A 26,674-nucleotide genomic window follows, 5' to 3' on the forward strand; every position below is an offset into this window, starting at 1 on the left:
TCAAACTCGAAACGTATTAGATGCTGGAAGTCCAAGTCAAAGTCAAAGTAAATTCACAATCAGAGCACGTCCACACTCAGAGGCCACTTTATTATGTGTTTCCTGCACCTAGTAACGTGGCCACTGAATGAACGTTTGTGATCTTCTGCTTCTGTAGCCTGTCCTCTTCAAGGTGAGACACGTTGTGTGTTCAGGGATGCTCCTCTGCACACCACAGATGCAATGCATGGTTATCTGAGTTACTGTCGTCCTCCCGTCAGCCTGATCCAGTCTGGCCATTCTCCTCTGAACTCTCTCATTAACAAAGCGCTTTCACCCACAGAACTGCCACTCATTGGATTTTTTTTTGTTTTTCACACCATTCTCTGTAAACGCGTTCCGCGATGAAAGTCACATAAATGACATTCCTTCCCCATTTTGGTCTGAACAACAGCTGAACGTCTTGACCATGTCTGCATGCTTTTATGCGTTGAGTTTCTGCCACATGATTGGCTGATTAGATATTTGCATTAAAGAGCAGTTGTACAAGCATACCTAATAAAGTGGCCGGTGAGTGTACAGTATGTCACCATATGCTACCTTGGGATTTATTTTCTTGCAGGCATATACAGGGAAATAAAGAAATACAATAGAATTTATGAAAAAATATACTTAACAAAGACTGACAAATAAATCTGAAGTACAGTGGATTCTGGTTAACTGGGACACATCAGGACCAGTACATTTTAGCTCAATTAAGTGGCTGCCCCAATTAGCCAAAGTTTCATAGAAATAGTTTTAAAAACACTAACTGAGTGATGAATTATGTACTTAGATGAAATACAGAACAAATTAAAACTCTATCAATATTAAGACAATACTGTAAAACGGTGTATTAGCTCGTAATAGTTATCAACAGAGGAATTCGTCCAGTGTGTGCTGTCGTGTTTTTTTGATTGACTGTACATGAATAAAATCAGTGCAGACACCAAGTGCAGATAATGGACTGCCTCCATTGCCTTCCTGCATGAAGTAGTGTCAAAAATCACTGAGTTTTAATTCGGAGTTGGTCGGCTCCAATGAATAACATAATACAGATACATGCAACTGATGATATTTAAAAACTGTTTGCTCTGAGCATGATGTAGAGAGGATGGCCAACCCATGGTGCATGCAGCGGAAGTGGTGCATTGGATGAATAGAAGAGGCGCTTTGCACCCCAGTGATAATAATAAAAAAGGAAGCCTGCTCCTGTGAAAAGTATTGACCAAAAACCGATTTGTAGAAAAAAAATCTATCAGGAATTCAAGTAGCTTAAAGCTAGAAATGGGTTTTACTGAGAATAAATCTAAAACTTAGCAATTATTTTTAGTGATTTTATTATTTTGTGCATATCTTTTGGCAAATGTTATCTTCTTTCACATTAATCTGTTTTCAATTTTAAAAAATATTCAATGAGTCAAACTAGGAAAGAAGGACTTTGGTTCTGCAGTCGTTCCGTAACTGTTCGATACACGATTGATACTTGTTTGATCCTGAGGCGCCAGGCGTCTGCACCAGCGCTGTGTCGCAGGTTCTTGCCAGTCAGTTTACAGTTGACTCTCGTGTGCTATGGAGTTGTGTTTTGTTTGTCCTTTGTGAATATTTGCAGTTTTTGTACTTTTTCGAAAATTAAGCCTGGTTTTTACATTCAGTGACCCATCACAGTGCAAAAGAAAATGAGCAAAAGTAAAGCAGAGAGTGATAGTAAGCGAGAATTCAGTGAACAGTGGGAAAATGAGTTATTTATAGCAGGTCCGTCAGGAAAACCGTTGTGCATTGTTTGTGAAAACACTTTCTCACATAATAGAAGACATGATCTTAATAGACACTATAAAGCACAACATCAGACTGAAAGAGAAGGAAAACTGAAGCTAGTGCCTGGGTCTGAGTTATGGAAAGAATATGTGATTAAGAAAAAGGAAGAAATCAAAAGAGACAAAATATATTTGTTAAAAGAAGTTGTGAGAGTTTGGCGATGACAGAAGCGTCCTATGAAATTGCTTTAGCGTTGGCCAAAAAACGAAAGTCTTTCTCTGATGGAGAAGAAATTGCTAAGCCTTGTCTCCAAATATTTGCAAGATGTTTTGGTGATAAAAATATCGAAAGGAAAGTAGACGAAATTGCTCTGTCGAAGCAAACAGTTACGAGACGCACTGAAGAACTCTGTCACGATGTATCTGAGCAACTGAAAGACCTTGCCCATGCTCGCACTTTCTTTTCTTTAGCTTTGGACGAATCTGCTGACGTATGTGATGTAGCCTAGTTAAGCATTTTTATAAGAGGAATTGATGATAACTTTAGCATCTTTGAAGAACTTACTGGTCTTGAGTCACTTCATGGAAAAACAAGAGGATCAGACATATTTGACAAAGTAAAATCATGCCTAGAAAATCTACAACTAGATTCGAGTAAACTCATCGGTGCTTGTACTGACGGAGCACCGTCAATGATAGGTAAAGCCGCTGGGACTACAACTTTGCTTGAAAACTTTTTAGGTCATCCTCTATTAAAATATCACTGCATTGTACACCAAGAGTCACCGTGTGGAAAAACTTTAAATCTGCAGCATGTTATATTACTGGTTGTGAAATGTGTGAATAAAATTAGAGCAAGAGGATTAAACAGACGAGAATTCAGAGAATATTGTGAAATGTTAGATTTGGAATATGGCGATCTTGTCCTTCATTGTGAGGTGAGCTGGCTTTCTGGAGGACAGGTTCTGAGTAGATTTTGGAAACTTAAAAATACTGTTCATAATTTTCTAGAAGAGAAAAATGAGCTGCCTGAAGAAAGAGCCCTTTTATGTGATAACAATTAGCTATTTGATTTAGATTAGATTAGATTCAACTTCATTGTCATTGTGCCGACTACAGATACAAAGCCAACGAAATGCAATTAGCATCTGACCAGAAATACAGAAGAATAGTGTTATTTACATTTTTAGTTGATGTTACCAGCCATCTCAATGAACTAAATTTGAAACTCCAGGGCAAGAACAAATTGTTTCCTAGCTTAGTAAATGATATCAATGCATTCAAGATGAAGTTAAAACTGTTTACCTCTCAGGTAGAAAAGGAAGATTTGAGCCAGTTTCCGCACTTAAAAGAGCAGAGTGAATGTGCTGAAGATAATGGCAATTTTACAAAATATATTGAAAAAAATCAGGTTATTGCAAGAGTCATTTGAAAGTTGTTTTTGTGATTTTGCTAAAGAAGAAGACTGCATACTTGCATTTATAAACCCATTTTCACTTAGTGAACAAAAAATCATGAAGATGCCTAGTAACATACAAATGGAACTTATTGACTTGAAAACAAGTTCATTATTGAACATGAAATTTGATGAGCTTCCCTCAGTCCCAACTGCTTCTGTCATGATTAATTTTTGGCAATCATTACCCTGTGAACATTTTCCAGAACTAAGAAAATTTGCCCAGAGTTATATCTGTCGTTTTGGAACATTGTACAGATGTGAACAAGCATTTTCAGCCATGAAATTGATTAAAAACAAAATGCGGTCGCGATTGACTGATTCAAATTTAAAGAATTTAACTCCAAACATTAAAAGCTTGGCGAAATCAAAACAGACTCGAAAGTCTCATTAAGTAATGTTTATCTTGTTTTTATATTAAATTAATATATCATGTAAAAATGCTAAATATGTCTATATTAACATACTTTTACAAGAATTGAATGGGGGTACAACAGTTGTATGGAGCATCTAAACTCGTGTGTGAAAAAATTGACGCATGGAATGTAAAAGGTTAGCCACCCCTGGTGTAGTCTAACAGTTACGCAATTGCACTTGACTAATGTTAGTTAGAAACTGATGCTTCCTCCAAATCTTCATTTTCATTGTAACATTCAAGATGCTTGTTGATACCTTCAAATTATTCGTGGTTCCTAGCTTTCTGAAGTAGTGAAATCATTTCATTTTTCACTCCTGGCCGTTTCTTGCAGCTCCAAGCTGGAACGTTTGAAACCGCAATGAGCAAAAAAGTTCTGAATTGTCTTATTGCTTATTTCTCACCCAATATCAGTGACAAAGATCACTGCTTTTTGAACACAGACACATGCGACTGACGGTATTTGAAAACTGGTTGCTCTAATCACAGTGTAGTGTCTAATGGCCACACAAGTACCTGCGACTGATACTAGTTAGAAGCTGTTCAGCAGTAGTCTCCTGTCCCAATTAAGTGGCAAAGTATTCCAAATAAACAAAGGATATCCTGATTATTTTCTCTATTAGTTTTTGTTCTTTAAGAGTCTTCCCAAAAAAGTTGCTTCCCTGATTAACTGATAGCCCAGTTAAGTGGAATCCTCTGTATAAGCAGAAACTGCTGTCGGTCCTGTTGTGCCACTGAGGCGGTCTTTTTTCCCCCTTTTCCCTAATCCCTCCACCCAACCCACTCACTGCAACATAAACCATGCACAGTTTTCCAAAAACAGATAGCCAGAAGAGACTCTGTAGATGCTGGAAACCCAGGACAACGTACACAAAATTCTGGAGGAACTCAGCAGGTCAGGCAGCACCAATGGAGAGGAACAGGCAGAGAACCATTTGGGTGAGACCCTTCATCGGGACTAGAAGGGAAGTCGGGAGGGGCGCGGTGGGAAGAAGCCAAAATAGGAAGGTGGGTGGAAGGGAAGGTGACAAATGATAAGTAACCAAGTGAAAGGGAATTTGGGGGCTGGGGGAGGGATATCATTGTCCTAAGCATGAATTCTGTTTTCCCCCTCACAGATGTTGTCTGAATTGTTCCATGCTTTCAATTCTCTGCAACCTCAAATCTCAGCCTACAACAGTTTCCCCTCAAAGTCTACAATTTTCTTCTTGCATTGAAGGATTGGACTAGAGCTGAGCACTGATGTTGCAAGGTCCCATCGACAACCCTACAGATGCCTCATTGCCTGGATTGATTGAAACCAGCAGAAGTTTTATCACCTCGTAAATTTTAGGAACCACAGAAGAGAGCAAAGCCAACTTCTGTTTCCCTTCTGTGATGCCTTGGATATGCGAAAATGTTCCACTCTTGCTACACATTCAAAATTTTAAGTATTTAAATGTCGAAACATACAGTGACATTCATCGATGCACCAACCACCATCACAGTCCGAGGATATGCTCGGGACAAATGTTGCAAGTCACACCATGTTTCTGGCGCCACCAACTTAATAACTCTAACCCATACATTTTTTGGTATGTGGTAGGAAACCGGAGCACCTAGAGGAAACTCGCGTGGTCATGGGGGAAATTGCACAAATTTCTTATAGACAGTGGCGGAACTGAACCCTGGTCACTGGTGCTGAAATAGCGTCACGTCACTAAGAGGTGCAACTTTCTCAAGCTGAGAAAGGTGAACATAAGGAACTAGTTGCCAGAGGAAACTGCAGAGGTGGGAGACCCATGCAGTCATGGCGAGAATGTAGAAACTCTTTCTAGCCAGAGGCAGAACTGAACACCGATTACTGATCGTTGGCACTGTAAGGCGTTACACTAACCGCTACGCTACAATGCAGCTCCCAGTTCATGACTTAATTGCACTATTAAAGGAAACCAAAGTAAAAATTGAAGACTTGTACTGCAAAGGACACCAACGCTCAGCATTGTTGTCGGCTACTTTTGTCCAGGCTGAAAGATTCAACACTGCTTCATCGCCCGCTCAACAGGTTGTTCTTGACTGGCAACCATTGGCTCCAGAATATAATACAAGTAAGGGAAGCATAATCCTGAAGGTATTGGTTTATTAATGTTACATGTACCAAGATACAGTGAAAAGTTTGTCTTGCAAATCAACACATTGCACAGAATCAGACTCAGGTTCAGTATCATTGGCATATGTCGTGAATTTTGTTGTTATGCAGCAACAGTACGTTGTAATACATAACAATAAAAACTTTAAATTGCAGTAAGAACTATATATATATTTTTAAAAAGTTTAATTAAGTAAGTACATTTTGCTTCTGGTGAGATGATGGTATGTTCGGACACAGCAGCCTCTTGAGGGTGAACCAAAAATGCTTTTTTCTTTGTTAAACGTGTCTTTTATGATCACAAGATGGTGCTGGGCTCCAAGATCTTCGGATGCTGTGGATCTACCCCATCAGTGAGCTGCTCATTGATTGGAGGAGCCGGCCGGCGTGACTTAATTGGAGACACCCAGTGTGTCGAGGGAGCTGGCCGTGTTGCTGCCTGCTCCTCGAAGGCATCGGAGCTGGTGCGTGAAGACGGAGTGCAATGTAACTGTAAATGATTGTTTTGGATGTTTCTCTTGTGATCGCAAGACCCTGTTGGACATTGATAATATGAGATGCAGCAGGACTGCTTCCCTTGTTTGGTGGTGCGACAGGTGGTGTAGTGAGGACTAGGCCCCAAGCTGCGGGCTTGCCTGCTGCTGCAGTACGGGAGAGAGACACCGGAGGTGGTGTAGCGTGGCATCTATGCTCAGCTGGGGCTGGCCTCTCTCATCAGTGCTGCCCTCCAGTGTTCGATCAGTAGAATAACAGGCTGGATTGCAGTGGCTGTGTGCTGCTGGTAATCAATTTGCGAAACATGTTGAACAGAGTCTTGGACTAAATATGCGTTTTTTTTGCATGACAATGTTTTTCTTTGTTCACTATTTTAAATGTGCTGTGTCTGTTTTGCATCCTGGCCCCAGAAGAACGTTGTAACTGAACTTGAATTTGCTTTGATTTGAGGTAGAAAAGAATAGTGAGGTAGTGTTCATGGTTTCAATGTCCATTCAGAAATCAGATGGCAGAGGGGAAGAAGCTGTTCTTGAATCATTGAGTGTGTGCCTTCAGGCTCCTGTACCTGCTTCCTGATGGAAGCAATGAGAAGGAGGCATGTCCTGGATGAGGGGGACCATTAGTGATGGATGCTGCCTTTTTGAGACATCGCTCCTTGACGATGTCCTGGATTCTGTGGAGGTTGGTGCCCAAGATGGAGCTGACTGAGTTTACAACTCTCTGCAGCTTATTTCAATCCCATGCAGTAGACACCCCCACCCCCACCAGACAATGATGCAGCCAGTTAGAATGCTCTCCACAGTACATCTGTAGAAATTTGTGAGTGTCTTTGGTGACATACCAAATCTCCTCAATCTTCCAATGGCTTATAGACACTATCATGCCTTTTTCGTAACTGCATCAATATGTTGGGCCAAGTATAGATCCTCAGAGTTATTGACACCCAGTGCATTAAAGTCAAGCAAGGTAGCACAATTACAACATGGAATAAAGTGCAAAAGCTACAGAGAATGTGCAGTGCAGGTAAACAGTAAGCACTGATACAAGCCTGCCTAGTTTTAAATTTGACAGGAGCAAAGCATAGAGGGGGGATGTCAAAGATTTAAGTTTTTACACAGAGCGATCAGTGTGTGCAAAGCTCTGCCAAAGGTGGTGGCAGAGGCAGATACGTTAGGGGCATTTAGAAACTCTGATAGGCATACGAATGATAGGAAAATGGAGAGCTATAGGAGGGAGGTGTTAGATTGATCTTAGAGCAGGTTAAAGGACCTGCACACCATCAAAGTGCAAAGTGAATTTAGTATCAAAGTACATATATGTCACCATATATGACCCTGAGACTTATTTTCTTGCAGGTGTTCACAGTAAATGCAAAGAAATATAATAGGATCAGTGAAAATCTGCATACAAAGATGTACAAATAATCAATGTGCAAATGACAAGTTGTGCAAATAGTGAAAAACAGGTAAGTAATAAATATTGAGAACATGATTTATAGAGTCCTTGAAAGTGAGTCTATAGGGTTTGGAATCAGTTCAGTGTCGCAATGAATTGAGTTGTCTACTCTGATTCAGGAGCCTGAAGGTTGAGGGGTAATTCTTGTTCCTAAACCTGTGGGGTGGGACCTGAGGCTCCTGTACCTCCTTCCCAATGGCAGCAGTGAGAAGAGAGCATGGCCTGGATGGTGGGGGTCCTTGATGATGGATGCTGCCTTCTTGTGGCAGTGCTCCGTGTAGATGTGCTCAATGGTGGGGAGGGCTTTGCCTGAGATGTCAACACCACGGGTTAATCGGCCTGTACTGTGCTGTAACGTTCTACGTACTATGTTCGAATAATGTGAAAGATCATGACGAGATAGGTTAAGTGAGGCTCCACTCAATTCACTGTCAGTTATTCGAAACTGAGCAAGCTGTGAGCTTTAACTGAGTGGATGTCCACGCACTGGGTGTTGCTGCTCCCAGTGCAAAAACGTTTTCATTGCCGGTAAAACAGCGTACACAGGATGCCACAGAAACTGAGCAGTTTGGTTCATAATTCTGATTGAGAATTAAACACAGGTAAAATGTTTCTACATTCTCCCCATGACCGTGTCGGTTTCCTCTGGGTTCTTCAGTTTCCTCCTGCATTCCAAGGACAGACAGGTTAGGATTAGTAAATTAAGAGTGTGCTATGTTGGTGCCGGAAGCACGGCGAGAATTGTAGGCTGGCCCAGCTCATCTTTGGATTACGTTGATCGTTGAAATAAACAAAGCATTTCAGTGTGTGTTTCAAAATTTCGATGTACACATAGCAAATAAAGCTAATATTTACCTTTACAACTCCCTGACTGCTATACGAATGTATGGTAGCTTACTATTGTAACCAACCAGTGAACCACGAACAGTGCATTTCAAGCAGTTGTCATTATGACTGCCTGACCGAGTCATGGTAGTAGTTCAATATAATGACTGGAACGACACTCAAAGGAACTGGAGAAACTCAGTAGGGGTCAGGCAGCATCAACGGAAGGAAATGGACTTGACATTTTGGGTTGTGACCCTTCACCCGGACTGGAAAGAAAACTTCAGAATCAAAACCAGGTTTATTATCATGGATATATATTGTGAAATCTGTTGCTTTGCAGCAGCAGAAGCACATATTTTATTGACTAGGTCACTTTTTTCATTATTTATTTTTATATATTTACATTGTAACTTAAAGTTTTTTTAATGTATTGCACTTTAGCAAAAAGAGAGTTAAATAGAGAACTAGTGTTTTAGTGTTCCTGGACCATTCAGAAATCCGCCAGAGGAGGGGAAGAAGCTGTTCATAAAACATTGGGTGTGGGTCTTCAGGCTTCTGTACCTCCTCCCTGATGGTAGTAATGAAAAGAGGGCGTGTCTGAGGTGAATCTCAACGTCACTTTTCGCTCTCTAGGAACTTTCCTCTGCACGCAGATCCCTTTGTTTCTGCACACCCACTGGAATTGTGCCATGTTAATAGATTGTCTCTCTGTACTCCTCCTGCCAAAGTGTACCACTTCATATTTCTCTGCATTATGTTTCATCGGCCACTTGTCTGGCAACTTGGTCAGTTGCTGTTTGAAAGTTCAATGAATACCGGCCCACATTCAGAGGAGATAAATGAAATATCGGGTACTGCCCGTGCCCTCTACATTGAACGGGTTTCTTTAATAGCAAGGCAGGATCCACAGAGATGGAGCCACCATGTGACTGTCACTTTTACCATAAGATATAGGGGCAGAATTAGGCCATTTGGCCCATCGAGTCTGCTCCGTTTTCCCTCTCAGCCCCAATCTCCGGCCTTCTCCCCGTATCCCTTCATGCCCTGACTAATCAAGAACCTATCAACCAGTACCTTAAATATACCCATCGCCTTGGCCTCCGCAGATGCTGGCAGCAGCGAATTTCACAGATTCACCGCTCTTGATCTCTTGAGGACAGAAAATACAGATGACCGGACGGAACCCAGTAAACCTCAGAGATTCAGTGGGGTTGGGTGACCCTTCTCTCTCTCTCTCTCTCTCTCTCCCCACCTATCATTGTAAAACCCAGTGAGGTGCGTAAAATTTATATTTATTCATTTCAGGATTGCCTGCAGAAGGCAGATTGAAGGTGGATCGGTTCTGGGACCTCTACTTTTCGTGATTTTTAATAACGACCTGGATGTGGGGGTAGAAGGGTGGGTTGGCAAGTTTGCAGACGACACAAGGGTTGGTGGTGTTGTAGATAGTGTAGAGGATTGTCAAAGATTGCAGAGAGACATTGATAGGATGCAGAAGTGGGCTGAGAAGTGGCAGATGGAGTTCAACCCGGTGAAGTGTGAGGTGGTACACTTTGGAAGGACAAACTCCAAGGCAGAGTACAAAGTAAATGGCAGGATACTTGGTAGTGTGGAGGAGCAGAGGGATCTCGGGGTACATGTCCACAGATCCCTGAAAGTTGCCTCACAGGTGGATAGGGTAGTTAAGAAAGCTTATGGGGTGTTAGCTTTCATAAGTCGAGGGATAGAGTTTAAGCGTCGCGATGTAATGATGTAGCTCTATAAAACTCTGGTTAGGCCACACTTGGAGTACTGTGTCCAGTTCTGGTCACCTCACTATAGGAAGGATATGGAAGCATTGGAAAGGGTACAGAGGAGATTTACCAGGATGCTGCCTGGTTTAGAGAGTATGCATTATGATCAGAGATTAAGGGAGCTAGGGCTTTACTCTTTGGAGAGAAGGAGGATGAGAGGAGACATGATAGAGGTGTACAAGATAATAAGAGGAATAGATAGAGTGGATAGCCAGTGCCTCTTCCCCAGGGCACCACTGCTCAATACAAGGGGATATGGGTGAGAAGTTCAAGGGGGATATTAGAGGAAGGTTTTTTACTCAGAGAGTGGTTGGTGCGTGGAATGCACTGCCTGAGTCAGTGGTGGAGGCAGATACACTAGTGAAGTTTAAGAGACTACTAGACAGGAATTATGGAGGAATTTAAGGCGGGGGCTTATATGGGAGGCAGGGTTTGAGGGTTGGCACAACATTGTGGGCTGAAGGGCCTGTACTGTGCTGTACTATTCTATGTTCTATGTTCTATATAAAGCTGCTCGAAACGACACTCGCGTCATCTGACAAAATAATGGCAGCGCCTGTTTAAATGGGATTAAAGTAGGGAGAAGACACACATGGGCAGGTGCAGCTGGGCACAGCTGTAAGCACCTGCCCATGAGACAAAACAGAAAGGTATTCAACAAAGACAGAGCCACGGTCCATTGTCTGAGGCACCATCTGCGTGTCTCCAACATCAAAGATCAAATGAAGCAACATTCCTGCTTTTTCTATACAAAGGTGTTTTTAGGCCGGGATGGATCGCAATTAACCACTTGTGCTCTGGCAGAGAACTAAATCAGAGAAATTTAAAACATGGAAAATCAGAGAAGTTAAAAAAAAAATTTAAACCGCGCTAGTGGGGGGGGGGGCGGCACGGTATTGTAGTGGTTAGCACAACGCTTGCAGTATGGGCTACTCAGGTTCATTTCCTGCCACTGCCGGTAAGGAGTTTGTATGTTCTCCCCAGGACCGTGTGGGTTTCTGCTGGGTGCTCTGGTTTCCTCCCACAGTCCAGGGATGTACCAGTTGGTAGTTAATTGGTCTTTGTAAATTGTCCCGTGATTAGGATTAAATCAGGGAATTGCTGGATGGTGTGGTTTGGAGGGCTAAAAGGGCCTCCTCTGCACGAGACCCCAATAAATGAATGAATAAATGAATGAATGAATGAATAAATAAACAAATAAATAGTTAGTTAGTTACTGCTTGTTCTGCAGCTGGCCTTTAGAGCTGCAGTGAAGGTCCTCCAGCTCTGTCTGTCCTTGGCCATCTTCTCTATTGTGTCCCAGGTGTGGTTCAAGGTCTTCACTTCTGACTCTACGGAATGGCGCCAAGTTGTCTTTGGTCTCCGCCCTTCGGGGGTCCAGTGAAGTGACGCCTTGATGGAGGAGGCAGCTCAAATTCTCTCGATGCAAAATAAGAGGGCATTTTTTGTCCTATTTATTCACTCGTGGAACTCAGGTGCTGCTGGTGGGCCTGGCAGTTGCCTCTTGGTTTTGCTGGGTTAAGTCAAGGGGTGGCGAGGATACTCACAGTTATATTTCCTTCCCTGAAGTATGTTTGTGATCAAGACAGTTTCGTATCGGTATTGGCATTGGTTTATTATTGTCACAGGTACCAAGGCATAGTGAAAATCATTATGCATACAGTCCACACAGATCAAATTATTACACAGTGTGTTTGAGCTAGAATAAGGTAAAGCAATAACAATGGAGAATAAAATGCAGAGTTGCAAATAAATTTACACTGCAGAGCTGTAAACTCATCCAGCTCCATCCTGAGCACTCGCCTTCCCCAGCACCCAGGACACCTTCAAAAGGTGGTGCCTCAAAAAGGTGGCATCCATCATTAAGGACCTCCTTCACCCTGGACAAACCCTCTTCCCATTGCCACCATCAAGGAGAGGGTACAGAGACACACTCAATGTTTCAGGAACTGCTTCTTCCCTTCCGCCATCAGATTTCTGAATGGACAATGAACCCATGAACACCACCTCAATATTTTATCCCCTTCTCTTTTGCACTATTTATTTAATTTAATCTTCTTTTTCTATGTATACTTCTTATTGTAAACATGAGAAGGTTTGCAGGTGCTGGAAATCCAAAGCAACACATACAAAATGCTGGAGGAGCTCAGCAGGTCAGGCAGCATCTATGGAAACGTTTTGGGCCGAGACCCTTATTCTGTACTGGAAAGGAAGGGGGAAGATGCCAGAATAAAAAGGTGTGGGGAGGGGAAGGAGGATAGCTGGAAGATGATAGGTGAGACCAGGTGGGCTGGAGATGAAGGAATCCAATAGGAGAGGAGAGTGGTCAGTAGGAGAAAGGGAGGAGGAGGGGACCCAGGTGAAGTGATAGGCAGGTGAGAAGAGGTAAAAGCTGAGTGGGAATCAAGGAAGGGGGGGGGGGGATTTTTTTATCAGAAGGAGAAATCGATATTGATGCCAGGCAGGATATAAGGTGTTACTCTACTACCCTGAGGGTAGTCTCATCTTGGCACAAGAGGAGGCCATGAATCAACATGTCAGAACAGGAATGGGAATTGGAATTAAGATATTTGGCCACCAGGAATTTCACTTCATTATTCTTGTTGTGATTTATAGTTTTTATTATTCTGTATTCCAATGTACTGTTGTTGCGAAACAGCAAATTTCATGACGTTTCCAGTGATATTAAACCTGATTCTGATTCTGAGAAATGTGTAAAAAGAGTACAGTTCAGATAAACAATAAAGAGCAAGATCATAATGACGTAGATAATGAGGTAGATTATGAGGTTAGAAGTCCATTGTATCATACAAGAAGTTCATTCAAGAGTCTGGTAATTCGTAAGGCCAGTGATGTTGTGGGGATGGAACTGGACTCTCTCACGGTGGTGTCTGAAAAGAGGATGCTGTCTAAGTTGCATGCCATCTTGGACAATGTCTCCCATCCACTACATAATGTACTGGGTGGGCACAGGAGTACATTCAGCCGGAGACTCATTCCACTGAGATGCAGCACAGAGCGTCATAGGAAGTCATTCCTGCCTGTGGCCATCAAACTTTACAACTCCTCCCTTGGAGGGTCAGACACCCTGAGCCAATAGGCTGGTCCTGGAATTATTTCCTGGCATAATTTACATATTACTATTTAACTATTTGTGGTTTTATTACTATTTATTATTTATAGTGCAACTGTAACGAAAACTAATATCCCCCGGGATCGATAAGGTATGACTATGACTATGACTATAACAGTGAGATAGAAGCTGTCCTTCAGCCTGGTGGTATATGCTTTCAGACTTTTGATGGGAGAGGGGAGAAGAGAGCGCCTGGGATGGGTGAGGTCTTTGATTATGCTGGAGCAGAGAGCAGTATAGACAGAGTCCATGGAGCGGAGGCTGGTTTTCATAACGTGTTGAGCTGTGTCCACAACCCTCTGCAGTTTCTCGCAGCTACAAGCTGTTAATGCATCCAGTTGGAATGCTTTCTATGGTGCACCAATAAAATTGAATGATCCCATGAGCGAGAGATGTCACCTTTAAGATTTGGCTGCTCCGGATTTCCAGCGTCTGCAGAATCTCTTGTGTTTACAATTTGTTGCCCCACTGCGAAGTCTCTTTGAGGGACGCCTACCCTGACAAAGTTAAATCTTTTCTCCGATGGAAGTTTAGGAGACTCTCTCTCACTGCTCCCCCTCTGTGATTATCTGCTGCCCCCTGATGCTTCGACCATGTACTCTTCTTCCAGCTTGTCCTCCTTTCCCTCCCCCCGCCTTTTCCTTCTGGCCTCTTTCCCTGGCCTTTCCAGTCCTGATGAAGGGTCTCAGCCTGAAACGTCTTTCTTCATTTCCACAGATGCTCCCCGACCTGCTGAGCTCCTCCAGTATTTTGTGTGCATTAATCTGGATTTCCGGCATCTGCAGAGTCTCTTGTGTGGATAGATAAACAATCTGTTCTACACCACCCCCTCCCAGCATTTTCACCATTTTCTCCCAGTACACTGTAAATTATCCCTTCCAATTATTTGTCCAATTTTTTTTTAACGCTGCTGTGGAACCTGCTTCAGATCACAATGAAAGCGATTTTGTTTTGAGGTTAAATCTGACACTCCATTTAAATATAAGAATGCAAATAGCTTCTGTTCCATTGTTTTCAGCAAGAATGTTTGCAAATAGAACAGAATTGAAAAATTGCTTTAAAGAATAAAATAACTTTTAAATGGGTGTGTTGTGTATCTTGATTTGTTTTGCAAAGTAAACTTGGAAACTCTGAATATATTTCTTCCAGAGTTCAATGACTCACACATAAATACGCACAATTGTGATCTGAGTGATTAAGCGCCTTGTGTCTGAAATTTATTAGCAGTGAAGGTTAATATGTAGACAAGGGTGGGAATTTAATTTGACACAAAGATCATCCCCCAGCATTGCCTGTGGATCACAACCAAACCAGGTAATATTGCAGCTCTGTAGAACACTTGGAGTTCTGCTTGCCTCATTTTAGGAAGGACGTAGAAGCTTTAGAGAGGAGATCTACCAGGATGCTGCCTGGGTCAGAGTTCACAGATCAAAGTAAATGTACTATCAAGTGACATCTATGCCATCGTATACTCTCCTGAGATTCATTTTTTGCAGGCATTCACAGTAGCAGAGTTACATAGAGAGAGCAGGTCTTATGAGGATAGGTTGTGCGATTTAGGATTTGTTCTTTGGGTGAAGAAGGATGGAGGTACATAGATCGATAAGAGGTGTGGATAATGTGGACAGCCAGAGGCTTTTTCTCCATGGCGGAAATGGCGAATACGAGGGGGTATAATTTTAAGTGGTTGGGAGGAAAGTAAGGAGAGACGCCAGAGGTAGGATTGATGAGTGCGTGGAACGCACTGCCAGGGATGCTGGTGGAGACAGTTACCTCAGGGGCATTTAGGAGACTCTAAGATAGTCACATAGATGAAAGAAAGTTGAAGGGCCATGTTGGTGGGAAGGGTTGGGTTAAAGCAGGTGTTCCCAACCTTCTGTAATGCCATGGACCCCTACCATTAACTGAACCCCAGGCTGAGAACCCCTGGGTTAAAAGGTTGGCACAACATCATGGGCCAAAGGGCCTGTACTCTACTGTACTCCTTCTATGGTCTAGAGTCAATGGACATGGAAAGAAGACTAGCTGAGTCCGTACTGAGCATCAGCCCTCTACTCTTATCCAACACTAACCATTTTATGCTCCTCACATTCCTGTGAGACCCCACCGGATTTCAACATTCATGTTAATAGTAGAGACAATTAACAAAGACCCATTATCCATCTACCGCCACATCTCTGGGATGTGGGAGGACACCCTGGAGCTCCTGGAGGGAGCCCACATGGTCGAAGAGAGAACAGGGCACACTCACACACTTGATTCAAACTGAACCTGGGTTAAAGGTGCCATGGGGTTGCAACATGACTAGCCCTGTGTGCTGACTATTTGTTGTCATGGTGTGCGTTGACAGACGACTAAACCCAGGGGTGGAGGGAACAACAGACTCCCATGTAGAGACAAGAAACAAGAGTTTCTTCCAACAAAACATTGCTGGCTTGACTGAATGACACCACAAGATGAATCCTCGAAAAACAAGGATCCCACGATAAACGCTAAATGGGAGTCCACTTTAAATCATTCCAGTACACAAAAAGCCCGTGCCAATCAAAATAAACTTGGCAAGATTAAGCAGGAAGCACAAGGGTTTAATGACTCAAGGTAAGACATTAGTTAACAAATATGGGTTCATAGGCCTGCAGGGCTCATATTAATTTGTGATACTTCTTCTGAATAAGAAAATATGATAGAGGTGTACAAGATATTAAGAGGAATAGATAGAGTGGACAGCCATCGCCTCTTCCCCAGGGCACCACTGCTCAATACAAGAGGACATGGCTTTAAGGTAAGGGGTGGGAAGTTCAAGGGGGATATTAGAGGAAGGTTTTTTACTCAGAGAGTTGTTGGTGCGTGGAATACACTGCCTGAGTCAGTGGTGGAGGCAGATACACTAGTGAAGTTTAAGAGACTACTAGACAGGTATATAGAGGAATTTAAGGTGGGGGGTTATAAAGGAGGCAGGGTTTGAGGGTCAGCACAACATTGTAGGCCAAAGGGCCTGTACTGTACTATTCTATGTCCTATGTCTATGAGTTTTAGAATATTGAAGTGCCTTTTGACGAAAAAATCTCTTTGTACCATAATCAATCTGATGGGTGTGCATCATATCATGAGAATTAAGTTTTCTGATGTTAATACTTTGTAAAGTATACATCCGGTAACTCTGAGAAACTCTGGATGTCTTGATGATAACTGTATTTGTGGGTGGATTCCAAACGCTAAGGTGGACTTTCCATCCAGTTCCTCATGGATGAAGTCAAGACTGGAGATGGAACTGAGTTTTGGTAAAAGCCTCTTTGAAAACAAAAAAGGGAACAGAATTTTTCCAGAAAAAGGCATCAGGACTGGTGAAGGGTCTTGGCCCAAAGTGCTAACTGTTTATTCCTCTCCTTAGATGCTGCCTGATCTGCTGAGTTCTCCTAGCATTTCATGTGTGTGCGTGCGTGTGTGTGTGTGTGTGTGTGTGTGTGTGTATGCGCGCGTGCGCATGTGCGTGCGTGTGTGTGTGCATGTGTGTGTGTGTGCGCGCGTGTGTGTGTGCGTGTGTGTGTGTGCGCGTGTGTGCGTGTGTGCATGTGTGTGCGTGAGTGCGTATGTGTGTGGCTCTTGATTTCCATCAGCTGCAGAGACTCCTGCGTTTATGCTTTCTATGAACTGCTTCAGCAGCTGTACAACTGTGTAGGATGTACCTATAACCTCAGGTTCCCCTTAAATATTTCACCTTTCACCCTTAACCTATGACCTCCAGATCTAGTCTCACCCAATCTCAGTGCGAAAAGCCTGCTTACTTTACCCTATCTATACCCCTCATGAATTTGTTAAATCTCCCCTCATTCTCCTGTGCTCCAGGGAAAAAAAAAGACCCTTTTCAACCTTTTTGTACATCTCAGGTCCTCAACTCCTGGTGGGTCCTTGTATCTTTTCTCTGTACTCCTTCAATCTCATTGATATCTTTCCTGTAGGCAGTTGACCACTGCACACAATACTCCAAATCTGGCCTCACAAATGTCTACACAGTTTCAAAAGAACTCCCGGACTCCTGTACTCAGTACTATGAGGGAAATGGATCAGCCATGATGAAATGGAAGAGCAGACTCGATGGGCCAGATGGCCTAATTCTGCTCCTATGCCTTACGGCCTTATGGTTTTATTTATGAAAGCCAACATGCCAGAAGCTCTCTTTACATCCTATCTACCTATGACACCACTTACAATGAATTATGGATCTGTATTCCCACATTCCTCTGTTCTACCACACTCCTCAGTGCTCCACTGTTCCCTGTGTATGTCCTACCCTGGCTTGTCCTCCCAAAGTAGAACCTCTCATCGTTGCCTGCATTAAATTCCATCTGCCATTTTTCAGCCCATTTTTTCCATCTAGTCCAGATCTCACTGTAAACTTTGCTGGCCTACCTCACTGTCCACTATGCCCCCAGTCTTGACGTCATTAACAAATTTGCCGATCCAATTTGCCGCATTATCATTTAAATCGTTAATAGAGATGACAAGAAACAAGAGACCCAGCACTGGTCCCTGCAGCACACCGCTAGTCATAGGCCTCCAGTCAGAGAGGTAACCTTCTACTAACACCCTCCAGCTTCTTCTGCAAACCCAATGTCTCATCCAATTTACTACCTCAGCTTGAGTATTGAGCGACTGAAGCTTCTTGACAGCATCCCAAGCCTTGTTAAAGTCCATGAAGGCAACACCCCGCTGCCTTTCCTTCGTCAGTGGAATGTACTCACAAAAGGTCAACTGATTATCAGAGGGAATATCTGTGAGTTAGATATGTAGCTGGAATACTGAAAGGGTGGCACGGTGGTATAGTGGTTAGCACAATGCTCTACAGTACCAGCGACACGGGTTCAATTCCCACCGCATTCTGTAAGGAGTTCGTAGCTCCTCCCCGTGACTGTGTGGGTTTCCTTCGGGTGCTCCGGTTTCCTCCCACACTCCAAAGGTGTACGGGTTAGTAGGTTAATTGGTCGTTGTAAATTGTCCCGTGATTAGGCTGGGGTTAAATCAGGGGTTGCTGGGCGATGCGGCTTGAAAGGCCGTAAGAGCCAGTTCTGCGCTGTGTCTCAATAAATAAATAAAAAACAGAAGTAATCCACCTCAGTCAATTTAGTGTTAGTTTGGAAATACAGAGTGGATTTTCAAAGGAGTAATTAACTCAGAACAGCACACAGTAAGTGAAACAAGGCTGTGTTTTGAGGAAGTTTCACATTCTCTTTTATCCTGAATACAGGGTGTGATTTTTGCTAAAAGTTGTATAACTTCTCTGTCCCTTCCCTTCCCCCAATAGACACCTCTGTCAGCCCAGAACAATGAATATGCCACTCCCTGTGCACTCTAAACATATATATATATAGATGACACTGCCTTTAAACCTATCTTAAACTGACCCCTACAAATTAGATTGCGTTGACATGCTGCACAAAAACAACAGGAAGGCCTTTGCAGCTGAATAAGATTTGGTTAAAATGGGCTTGGCACACGAGAATTACAGAACATGCCCTGCCATCCGACCTAAGTGACAATCTGAGAGCAGAGGGCATGTCGTCAGAAAGGTTTATTTTAGTATGTACAGCACTGTGCAAAAGCCTTAGGCACATATATATATCGCTAGGGAGCCTAGGACTTTTGCACAGTGCTGTAGTAATTTTATATATTGCACTGTACTGCTGCTGCGAAAAGAAAATTTCATGACATATGTGAGTGATGATAAACCTGATTCTGATGTGGGTCTCTATTGTGGACTGAGAGTGGGAAAGGGGCAGGGAGAGGGGAATCATGGTTGGGAAAGGGGGAAGAGAGAGGGGGAGCGGGAAGCACCGGAGAGACATTCTGTAATGATCAGTAAATCAATTGAAAGGAATCAAATGATTCCTTGCCTGGTGTCTCAGGGCTGGGTGTGTCTGTACCTGTGTCACCCCCACACTCTTGGAACTCCTTCTCTGCCACCTGTCCCACACCCCTCCCGTGGCGCTCCCCTCTCACCATGCTGAGGATCCTTTGCTCCCGCTAGGGTTACAAACTCGCTCTCTGCTCCATGTTGACTAATACAGAAATGAGAAAAAATCTTAGGCACCCTAGATATAAATATGTGCCTAAGACTTTTGCCTAGTACTGAATTAATTAATTAATTAATAGCTCCGTCTGTCTAAGTAGACAATGGATGCACCCCATGGGGCACAGACCTGGGCGATGAATACGGAGATCCTGGGCTGCCCAGACATCAAAGTCCCCCTCTCGGCCTCGCGGATGTGGTCCAAAGTACTGTATTAACTATCAATATTAACTGAACTAGAAAACAGAAGAGATTAAATACAGTTGTTCAGTCAACATCCATGCAGTGAAAAGCAGAGTTAGTGCTTCAGGTCGATAATCAGAATCAGGTTTAATATCTCTGGCATACGTCGTGAAATTTGTTGTCTTATGGCAGCAGTACATAATAATAAAAATACTATAAATTTCAGTAAATAATATATTTTAAAAATTAAATTAAGCAAGTAATGCAAAAAGAGAGAAAAAAATTGAGGTAGTGTACATGGATTCAGTGTCCTTTCAGAAACCTGATGGCAGAGGGGAAGAAGCTGTTCCTGATTCATTGAGTGTGCATCTTCAGGCTCCTGTATCTTCTCCTTGATGGTAGCAATGAGATGAGGGCACGTCCTGGGTGACGGGGGTCCCTAATGATGGATGTCCCCCTTTTGAGATATCACCATCGGACGACATCCTCGATGCTGGGGAGGTTAGTGCCCTTGACGGGGCTGGGTGAATTTGCAAAATTCTGCGGCAGTGGCCCCTCCACACCTGACGGTGATGCATCCAGTTCGAATGCTACCCACGGTGCCTCTGTAGGAATTTGTGAAGGCCTTTGAGGTGATCCTCACATCTCACATCAGCCATTACTGTCTGATTTGGTGCAGCATCCTCTCAGTGAGTTGTCAGGTCAGCAGACTTTTCACTGCCTCTGACTGTCCTGTACACCTCTGTCAAGTTACCTCTCATCCTCTTTTGTTCCAAAGAAAAAAGCCCTAGCTTCCCTCAAACCATCAGGCTAATCAACACCTCTGCTCACATTCCCCACCATCAGTACTTTATCATTTCCCGTCAGCGGCACCTTATGTACAGATACTCCTGGACCTAGCGTACACATGCAATCACTCTATCTACCCATACAAGCTAATCTTATGCATTTATATTTACAACACAAGAGATTCTGCAGATGCTGGAAATCCAGAGCAACACACACACACACACAGAACTCAGCGGGTTGGGCTGCATCTGTGGAAATGAACGGTCAGTCAACATTTTGGGCTGAGACCTTACTTCAGGACATTTATATTCATTACAGTATGTATATGGTTTTTCATCGTGTTCCTTATGCTTATTGTGTTTTTTTTAATGTTGCATCAGATCCGGAGAGACAATCATTTTGTTCTGTACACTCATTTACTGATAAACAATAAACAATTGTGAATTTTGAATCTTGAATATTGGCCAACACCACTCCCCAACAGCTCCAATATCCATCACTCATTTAGGTCTGGTTACAGTACCACTTTAATAAAACAACCAGGAAGGAATCATTGCAAACTATCAAAGCTTGCAGAGTTCAAACAGAAGTCTGCAAAGTCTGAATTACTTGTTATCTGATGGCACCATGTGTTTATTTCATATAGACCTCAGCTTCTTTGTGAACACAAGAGATTCTGCAGATGCTGGAAATCCAGAGCAATACACACACAATGCCGGACGAACTCAGCAGATCAGGCAGCATCTATGGAGAAGAATAAAGAGCCAATGCTTCATCAGGACGAGAAAGTAAGCAGGAAAAAGCCAGAATAAGATGTGGGGAGGGGAAGGAGTATAAGCTGGCAGGTGACAGGTGAGGCCAGATGAAAGGGAAGGTGGATGGTTGGGTGAGGGGGGTATAAAGTAAGAAGCTGGAAGGTGATAGGTGGAAGAGGTAAAGGGCTGAAGAAGGAGGAATCTGATAGGAGAAGACAGTGGACCGTGGGAGAAAGGGAAGGAGCAAGAGCACCAGAGGAGAAGAGAAGGGATAAGAGGGAGCCTGAATGGGGAATGGAAAAGGAGAGAAGGGGGAAGGGAGAGAAATTACTGTAAGGTGAAGAGATTGATGTCATACCTTCAGGTTGGAGGCTACCATGAGGTAATAGTATATGTGGTGTTGTTCCTCCAATTTGAGAGTGGCCTCATCATGGCAGTGGAGAAACTGCTTCGCACTGAGATACCAGTCTACACTTTGTTCAGGAATTAAAATCCTAAGTCCCTAAAGAAATGAAAAGTAACCATTGTTTGTGATGCTCACATCTGGAGAACCAAGTCAAAAATACATCATTTTATATTAGTTCCAGGACTGTCACATCTGATCATGGACTGTAACTTCTGATATACATTGCAGTGTGGTAAAATAATAATAACCATGTAATCAGTTCATTATCACTGACTTATACTCAGTGGCCGCTATATTAGGTATTGGAGCCAAGGTTTGATGTTTTGTGCATTCAGAGATGCTCTTCTGCACATCATGGTTCTAATGCCTGGTTATTTGAGTTAGTCACCTTCCTGTCTGCTTGAACCAGTCTGCCCATTCTCTTCTGACCTCTCTCATTAACAAGGCATTTTTGCCCACAGAATTGCTGCCCACGGGATGCTTTTTGTTTGGTGTTCTTTTGCCCCAATCTCTGTAAACTCTAGAGACTGTTGTGTGTGAAAATCCCAGGAGGTCAGCACTTTCTGAGAAACTCAGACCACGCTGTCTGGCACCAACAATTATTCCATAGTCAAAGTCACTTAGATCATATTTCTTCCGAGTTCTGATGTTTGGTCTGAACAACAACTGAACCTCTTGACTATGTCCGCATGCTTTTATGCATTGAGTTGCTGCCACATGATTGGCTGATTAGGTATTTGCAATAATGAGCAGGCATCCGGGTGTATCTGATAAAGTTGCCATTGGGTATAGAATTGTGCCACTACGTTCTGAGTGAGATGGAATTTTACCATCTCCCGTAAAAAGTTCATCATCAGGGAAACCAGTATTGGGGTCTTCAGCTTGCAAGTAGAGCTAAAGTCAGAGGCAGCAACTTAGCCGATGATTCAGAAGGCTGTGAGTTCAAGTCTCTCTCCGGAGTGAATGCTTTGAACTCACGTTTCACAGCAGTGCCGGGGGGATCTGCACCTCTTCTTGTAGATGAAATGTCAATGGTCTCTCAGGTGGCAATTCACAATTTCGAAGAGGGGTGGGAAAACTATTGTGAGGGCCGACGGTTAGCAGAACTCCTTTACAGCGCGAGCATCAGCGATCACCACCACTCTCTGTTTGTACATTCTCCCCGTGACCGCAAAGTGCTCCAGTTTCCTCCCACAGTCCAAAGACGTATGAATTAGGGTTAGTAAGTTGTGGGCATGTTGTGTTGGTGCCCGAAGTGTGGCGACACTTGGAGTCTGTCCCCAGCCCGCCCTCGAACTGTGTTGGCCGTCGATACAGACAACACATTTCACCGTATGTTTTGAAGTATCTGTGACATATAAAGTCTAGCTTTATCTTTTCTCTCTATCCCTAATATTCTGTTTAATTTCTAAGCTCTAAGCAATACAACAGAAGTAAGCTATCTCAAAGTTTAAAGTTCAATGTAAATTTATTATCGATGTATGTATATCTCACTATATACTACCCTGAGATTCATTTTCTTGCAGGCATTCTTAGTAGAACACAATAGAATCAATGAAAACGTACATACGAAGAAAGACTGACAAACAGCCACCGCGCAAAAGAAGGCAAACTTTCCAAATGCAATAAGAAACAAATAACAATAATGACAAGAAAAATAAATAATACTGAGAACATGAGTTGCACACTCTGTGAAATTGAGTCCATAGGTTGTGGGATCAGTTCAGTGTTGAGGTGAGTGAAGTTACCCATGCTGGTTCATAAGTCTGGTGGTTGAAGGGTAACAACTGTTTCTGAACCTAGTGTTGTGGGACTTAAGGCTCCTCCACCTCCTTTCCAATGGCCACAGTGAGAAGAGAGCTTAGCCTGGATGGTCTGGACTATTTGTGGGCCCTGTCATTTATGAACTGGCTGCCATGCTCCCAACTTTACAGTGGTGAGTTCACTTTGCAAATGTTTCCCAGTTAAGTGCCTCAGGGCAGTGTTCCCCAACGCTTTGGAATAAAATCTCCACCTTCTCACATTCCCTCATAAGTGCTTGATTACATCATGGGCCACTGAAAGGATTGGGAAATTCCTACTGTCTGCTAGTCTATTTTATTTATTCTAGCACTCTTTGTGAAATCCATCACTCAATTATCTCAACACCATTAAAGGTTCACCTACGTCCCTCCCTTTCCCCTAGGCACCACCCCACCAAACCACAATCATCTCCCGACTGGAGGAAGTCAGCCTTCCTATGTTGGGAGCCACTGCTTTGGGAATTGTGGAATGTACTGTTGAAATCTGACCCTTAGAAAATGGGATGGGACGGTTTTACTGCACCTTTCAATAATTGCAATCAAAGAATGTTATCACTACTCACTTTAATGGAAATGAATTAGTATTTCGCCCAGTCACAGTCTGGGAAAGTGTTTCATCATTAACGGAGAACGTTCTGACTGGTTTTGTCATCACCTGGTATGGAGCGTGTCATTCCACAGGATCAGAAAAATCTGCAGAGACTTGTAAATTCCAGCCTGAATATCATAGACACGACCCCTGCCCCCCCCCGCCACCATCATCGAGGACATTTTCAAAAGGAGATGCCTCAAAAAGGTGGCATGATCACTAAAGAGAGAGGGAGTCTGTGGAATGTCGGGGTGCTGGGTCGTGGACTGTAGCTTCTGATGGATCTAGATCGTGGTCTCTTTGGGGGCTTTGCTTTTGCTTGCATGGTGGGTTGAGGGGAAGCTAATGTTTCCTGTGGGAACAAGTCGGGGGGGAGAGGAGGGGGGAGGGTCAATGCTTTTGCTGCTGCCGGTGTGTGGGAGGGAGGAGGTGGGCTTTGGGGTTCTAACATTTTTTTGTCATTCATTCCTTGGGGTTTTCTTCTGTTCCGTGAATATCTGTGAAGAGTAAGAATTTCAGGCTGTATACTGTATACATTCTCTGATAGTAAATGGAACCATGAAGGACCCCCACCCACCTAGAACATGCTCTGATTACCACCATCAGAGAGCAGATACAAGAGCCTGAAGACACATACTTAATATATTAGGAACAACTTCTTCCCCTCCACAATGAGATTTCTGATCCACGGTCACTACCTCGCAATTTTTTTTGCTCTCATTTTGAACTACTTATTTAACGTTTTAAGGTATTTCGAATTACATGTCATCCAGTGCACTGTACTGCTTCTGCAAAATAACACATTTCGTGGCAAACGTCAGTGATAATAAACCTGATTGTAATTCTGAGAAACAAAGATATCCAGTAAATAAGGGGTGGGGTATTTCTAAACAACGAAGTGCATGCTTTCTTTCATATGATGATTTTGAGCCACACAAATGCTCTAAAATTCTGTTTAATTAGCAGCAAGAGTGGTGCCATATAATAAAATTCAAGGCCATTAAGCTTTCATATATTGCTATTAATATTTAATACGGTTTTATTAGATGTAATGCAACACACATGGTGGTATTGCCTGAGGCTATTGCTGAGTGTTTCACTCAAGGCCCTCTCCCAATGTGTCAGCTGTAATTCGGATCAAAATCAAGAACTATGAATATTGCATGCAGGTCAGTAAGGTTTTACAGACTTTGATTTGTTGTGGTTTAACCTCTTAAGTGCTACGGGGCAGCTCGAAAGCAAAGTGTCAGGCAGCAGTGCCCAGAGGGAAATGCTCCTTCTGTGTTGCCAGTGCCCATGCCAGCTTCACTGGGAACTCTGCCCGCTTGCGCCACTGGGGTAATCAAACTGCTTTGGTGCACGCCAGGCACTGGAAGTCTTGTTGCTAATTTTTCTCTTCCGTTCCATCATGCCAACACACCGCAGCACATTCCCAGTACATGTAATACTGTATTTGGGGAATAAAATTGACCCTTGATTGATCTCGGGTCCGAAACGTTGGCAGATGGAGAAACATGGAGACACGCCGTGTACGCTGCTGTCGAAATAAGCAACGGTGCAGATTGCAACATCGAGACACAGAGCTGTTGGTCTCCTGCCTCACTGCGGCAGGAGTGATGTCTCTCCAGTGAGAGAGAGGGCCTGTTTTAGATGTCAAAGTGTTGGGATGGACAGTAGTTTTTTTTTGATGAACTTTAGATCTTGGTCTCTGGGGTCGAAGCTTTTCCAGAAGCAAGTCGGTGGAGGGGCGAGGATGGATGTTTTTACTGCTGTTTGTGCATGGGTGGGGGAGAAGGGCCTTTAGGGCTCTAAAGTTTTTCTGTCATTCATCCTTAGGGTTTTGTTTTCCTTCTGTTTTGTGGATGTCTGTGAAGAGTAAGAATTTTAGGTTGTATACTGTATACATTCTGATATTAAATTGAACAATTGAACCAGTTTAATTCCTCTCCATAGACGCTGCCCGACCTGCTGAGTTCCTCCGGCATTTTGTGTGCATTGCTCTGGATTTGCAGTATCTGCAGAATCTCTTGTGTTTATGCTTGTTCGTCTCAGGTCACTGAAGACCAAGAGCTAGATGGAGACTTACCAGAAATGTTTTTTCCTACTTTGAACTTTTGTATTTTCTTCTAAACCTGTGCCTGCAGAATGTGGTTAACTTTATGACGGCTCCATTGTTTAATGGAATGGATGCAATGCTGTTTGTACTTCATGTATATTTATTACTGTTCCCATGCAAACAATGTGACCATTGATTTGAAAACTCAGAGGCTGTTCCAAAATGCTAAAATATCTATTCGGCTGCATCCTGTGCAAGGATAATGTATCCTAGTCAGTGCATACACTACACACGGTTCAATTGAACCATCAGAAGTTCAAAGTTCAAAGTAAAAATATTATCTAAGAGCGTATATGTCATCATATATGACCTTGAGATTTATTTTCTTGCAAGCGTTTACAGGAAAATAAAGAAATACAATGAAATTCATGAAAACTATACATAACAAGGACTGGCAAACAGCCAATGTACTGACTGCCTATTATGCCAGGGGCAGCAATGAAGGTCCTCCATCTCTGGGGTATTCACGGCTTCCTTCATCGCGTCAGT

The sequence above is a fragment of the Mobula birostris genome, chromosome 27 (assembly GCF_030028105.1).
Source record: "Mobula birostris isolate sMobBir1 chromosome 27, sMobBir1.hap1, whole genome shotgun sequence".
Lineage (NCBI taxonomy): Eukaryota > Metazoa > Chordata > Chondrichthyes > Myliobatiformes > Myliobatidae > Mobula > Mobula birostris.